Below are 6,181 nucleotides of genomic sequence, written 5' to 3'. Positions count from 1 at the left end.
CATACTTCAAATAACTTCCCCAATACACATCTTTCGTACCATTACTTACCTGTGTACTGTGTAGCTTCCAATATCATCAGTCACTGTCTTCTATCGATACCATTCTTCGGCTGAAATCAAGGGTTAGTAGAGAGAATTCATTTCCTACGGCTGGCTCTATCGCACGATCTAAGATTCAAAGAAAGGGAACACCCTAAATGTCCTGTAGCCTCCTGTTTATAGATGTGGTGCACAACACACCGATAAACAAGACTCTACGAGACACGACCTGTAGACATTCCGAGGACAAACCGCTCTGATACCACGTCTGTCACGACCCAACCCCGTAGGCCGTGACTAGTGCCCGAACTGGGCACCCGAACACACTCATCAAATCCGAATCACATTCAGATAGCGTATACGAGCACAAATATCACACGCTTCCACAAATCATATCAAACTGTCTCAAACACATTTCAAACACAACCATATATGTACATATATATCAGAAGCCGACTAGGCTATCAAATGGCACAACGGCCCAAAACATATACAAATGCACGCCGACGAGGCTGCCATGGCGAGTGTGATCATACAAACACACCTGAACAGAAGTAGGCACAACCCACATATACGTCTACAGACCTCTAAACAGACCAACCGAATCATATGGCGGGACAGGGCCCCGCCGTACCCCTGAACAAATACATACATATGTAGCGAACCAAGATATATACCAAAATGTAGGCTCCGGAATAAGAGGAGCACTCCAAATAGCAAAAGAGGGTGTCCTAAACTGGTGGATCACCAAACTGTGCGTCTGTACCTGCGGGCATGAAATGCAGCCCCCCGAAGAAAGGGGGTCAGTACGAAATATGTACTGAGTATGCAAAGCAGAAGATACAGAAAACAAATCTGAGGCATAAACGAAACAGAAGTACAGAACATAAGTGCAAACCCAAAATATCAAAATGTTTACTCTCAAAATATAAGTCATGCATAGGGCACAGAGAATATGGTCGCCCGCCCGTCGATGGCGCCATAACACAGCATAACACCAGAAGGTTTCAAATCTCCGTATCCCCGTCACACATCATCACAACATATCATAAGCCATATCACAGCATAACTTCATAAACGGAACCCGGCCCTATGGCGAGGTCTCGGGAACCGTAACACAGCATACTGCCGAATATATCATAGTGCGCACGATCACAAAACCGGCCCGGGAACCGGCGAACGATATCATAATAATGGGCACGAGCAGAGTAGTGCGGAAACTAATGCAATTTACATATCAAAACATTTATGAAACTGGACATAATCATATGATAACCCGTTAGGCAAACTAGTCCGGACAACTGATCAATACGGAGTTTATCTCACAAAAGTACTTCTTAAATCGTATTCATAGTTCAAAATGTAAATCAGAATATCATAGAGTAATCAAACATTATTCTTTAATAGCTAAAGTCATAAGCAAAAGTCTCTTTTCAATATCGAACAAAGTTAAGTCAATTAGGGCAACGAAGGAGACTCGGGGCTAGAGGGCCCACCTCGGTCCAAGTCGAGGCGGCGTACAAATTTTACAGACATTTGACCTTATGGAATCAACCATGAAAGCTTAGGGGTGATTCGATCATGTTTACAAAAGTTACGAATGTTCGAACGTTTCTTTTCAACAAAGCATAAGTTTCTAATTCAATTTCACTTAATAGAATAGTGCTAAAAGTAAACTCGGATTTCTATGAATAGAATGATCCCCGAGGTTCAAACTCAAACCTAGTACATCTAGGACATGCCAAGAGAAGAAAAGGGATAGCTTTACATACCTCGCTTGCGCCTTACGCTCGTCCAAACACAATCCCCATTTCGTCCAAAATCTACAATTGGTCATAGTTGCCAAATATGAGTTTCACGCTTTTAGAATTTCAAGTCTTAAATTCATATTGTCTACCGAAATTTCGGCAGCACTCCCCCTATAAATTCAACGTCCCCGAGAATCATCTCGGCCCAAAATATCAACAACAACAACACCACAATACCAAGAGCATCAACAATCATCAGAAAACGCACTATAACATAAATAGTCCTCTTTTCTACATAAGGCGACAATTTCCATTCCAACTTCACAATATCAAGCTAATATCAACATTCTCATATTCATTCACTAACTCAAGGTTATTCAAACATAATTCAATAACACTCCAATAAATACCCAAGGATTTAAACAATTCCGCCAATTCCATATTCTATCCGAAACTTCAACGAATGCAACAACAATATCAACTCGCATTGTTTTCTTCCAAATTCATTAACAACAACCATAATTCACATTTAGAATCTCACTCTCACCATGATATAAAAATCATATAAAAATCACATAATTTCCCATAATAACATACAACCAATTTCAATGCTAACTCAAATCGTTAAACCTTTATTTACGTCATAAATGTCACAACGACACAACTAACCAACTAACTGAACTTCACTTCACCTCCCCTTCACCATACTATGGCTCACGGCCATACACTACTTCACACACACACACGGCTATGCACACACACATCACAACACCATGATTCTCATCCCATTCTCATCAACAACAACCACAATCTACACCTTAACAATTCCATTTCCATAATTACATAAATTCCCAATAAAATCATAAGATTCCCTACAACAACTTAACAACATTTTCATGCCAACTTGACTATTATTCTTCCGATTACATCACAAGGTCACAACAACGCAATTAACATAATAAATAAAATCAACTCATCTCCCCTTCACCATGAGGTACCTCACGGCTACAACACCCACACACATACACACGGCTCACACACACCACACCACAATTCCATGATTTCCATTCAATTCTACTCACTCTAACATCTATAAATCTTCCATAACATAGAAGAAACAAGAAATCCTTACCTTTTTCCAATAAGTACTCCTTGCCACCAAAGTCACTTTCTTGCCAAAATAATTATACCACTTTGTAGAGAATCTTGAACTTAGTAGAAATACATGAAGAAACAAATTTTTGGATCAAGATTGAAGAGCTTGAATTTTTTTATTTTATTTTTTTGCTCTAGGGCCGAATGCCCCTTTTTTTTTCTCTCCTTTCTTTGTGATCTTGAACTTTCTTGAAGAATGAATAAATTGTGGCCTTTTCCCTTATTTAACACATGAATAAAGTCTCATGGGCTTGGGCCAATAACAAGTTGGCCGGCCACCCCTTGAATTTGGGCTTCATTTTCCCTTTTTTTTTTAGCCCAATTAGTAGTAGATCTTATTTGTAATTCCCGAAACAAATTTTCAAAATTTCAAATTTTGCCCTTGGCCTTCCTCCGTATTTCCGTAACAATATTTCTCATAAATATCACACACATATGTTAGATAAAATAAACATAGCCTTATTTCTTTCAAGTCAAACTCATTTCTAATTTTCCGAATGCACAAAACACGGGATATAACAACAACTGTCTCGAAATAAGACTAAGACAAGCAAGTAAAAGAGAGAACATCCGGGCAGCAGCCGTTATCGTGCTCACCCTAAAATGACTCTACAGCAGCCTCGCCAATCATCCCTGAAGGAAAAGAGTGGAACCTTTCTAATACTCTGCATCCATAAAAGAATGCAGCAAGAGGAGGTCAGTACAAAACAACGGTACTGGTAGGTATCATCGGCCGACTAAGCATAGCTAACATAATTCAGACAATAAAGCAAGATAGGCAGATAAATCAACAAATATAAGTCATACTAAGATCATCACCTAAGTTGAAGCATCTACTCCCCAAATGTGCCAAGTCTCAAATACTCAGTCCGAATCCATTCATCACAAGAATATCAAGTACATCACAAGGATATCACAACAGAAACCAAGTACAATGAAATGCAATAATGTATGAAACGTATATGCAATGCAATGTTGTATACACATGTACTCTGGATGGAAATATCGACGTCTCGGTAGCACAACCCATGGGGGACGCGAAATCCATGTACTATGTTGCTCCGTATCACACAACAGAGAGACGACCTTTCCACCCTTCACGCCTGCCGACCATCCCGCATCACACAACACAGAATGGTAGCGCAATTAGCATAAAACCCCCCAAGTATTTCAAAAGATCATAGGCCACATCGTCACCGCCCTGTCAAATGTGCCTTATAGATATATATACAAGATGAGTGTTCAATGTATGATTCAAGTATACAAATGACAATAACAAGATCTCTTATCACCCTCATTCCGCTCTGGTACATGACCTTGGTTCACGGACTCTCATCTATTTTTAACACAATCCACGATTCCGGAACAACCATCAGACATCAGAATACTTACATCACTTGCATGAAAACTGAGCTCAGCTCATCACAGTGTTTCATCAAGTACCAATAATGTATCAACAGTATATTATGAAAATGTGTGGAATGCATGTACCAACATCAAGAATCAGGTCAATATCACAAGTACCGACATGGGTACGCCAAAAACATATCCATATCACAAGTACCAACATGGTACGCCAACAACATATCAGTGTCACAAGTCATATAGAACTTTATCCTCGTATTAACATCCACCCGTAAGATACTATAATATCACAATCAAGACGGAACGACAATTCCCAATATCTACTAACATCACGTGGCATCAAACTAACACAATAAAACAATTAAGTCACAACACAACGGGGTGGCTACCCCCAGCCACACAACAGGGTCCAATCTAAGGCAATATCTAACCCAACTTTATACCCGAAAGTTTACATACTTTCTCCAACAACATAGTAAAAATATATTATTCTCTATACGAAGTCTCACCAAGGGTAAGCCATAACCTACCTGGATGGCTGAACCGCAAACACCAACAAATCACTCTATGGTCTTGCCTTTCTGCTAAGCCTCAGAACCAAAGTAGTCTAGACATATTCAAAATCTAGATTAGAAATCATGAAGAATGATACTAATATTGCTACTATTCAATTTAGGTCAAACTAACCCTAGAAATTGGGTAAACGGGGCCCACAAGGGCAAAATGGGAATTTCTAAAACAAAATATCAAATTAAGCACTAGGTAATCATAACCCAACCACTAATTGCTAAATAAACTCATAGATTTACCCAATTTTGAATTTGAAGAAAAACCACCAAATTTAGGTATAAACCCTAACTCTTAGATTCTGAAATTCAACACTAAAAATGGAAGATATATGATTAACAAGTTTAAATTCATCAAAATCTAACATGAACACTTCGATTTCATCATTAATAAGCCCAGGGAAAAGTTCATCAAAACCCACTTCCATCTTCCATTCCTAGGAGATTATTTAAGGAGAGGGGGGCAAATCTATGATGATAAGGATTAATGAAATAGAAGAGAGATATCAAGATTTACCTCCAAAAGTATTCCCAAAATATCTCCAAGCAATCTCTAGAAAAGCTCATAAGATGAACTACTTAGGAATAATAAATGAATGGAACGATTTGGGGTTTTATTTCATTAAATACCCCAGTCACTGCCCATCACCGAATTGGAGGTCAACAGACCGCGATGGCGCCACCGAATTGGAGGTCGCCGACTTGAAGGTCACCGAATTGAAGGTCACAAATTGAAGGCACTGAATTGCAGGTCACCGAATTGAAGGCACCGAATTGAAGGTCACCGAATTGAAGGCACCGAATTGAAGGTACCGGACCGCCATGGCACCACTGAATTGGAGGCACCAAACCGCCATGGCGCCACCGATGTCATGACCCAGCCCGTGGGCCATGACTAGTGCCCGAGTTGGACACCCATATGTACCTGTCAAACATTATCGGACTAACACCATAGGTCCTCAATTAATCACATCGTAATAAAATACGCAAGCCGACGAGGCTGCCACTACAAACCAGAATATTACGCAAGCCGACAAGGCTGCCACTACGAAACGATAATATATGCAAGCCGGCAAGGCTGCTACAACGATAGAACATCCATAATAACCATATAGACACAACTGATCAAGTCTGAATACAACCCACATACATGTCTACAGACCTCTAAGAGTTTCAACAGTGAAATATGACGTGACAGGGCCCCGTCGTGCCGCTGGACAACATATATACATATACAAAAGAAGGTCTGTACTGTTATACCCCGTATTTTCACACATTCGGAAAATTCAAAATAATTTTGACTTGTAA

Source organism: Lycium barbarum, chromosome 8 (genome assembly GCF_019175385.1).
Source record: "Lycium barbarum isolate Lr01 chromosome 8, ASM1917538v2, whole genome shotgun sequence".
Lineage (NCBI taxonomy): Eukaryota > Viridiplantae > Streptophyta > Magnoliopsida > Solanales > Solanaceae > Lycium > Lycium barbarum.
Note: the sequence above shows the minus strand (reverse complement) of the source record.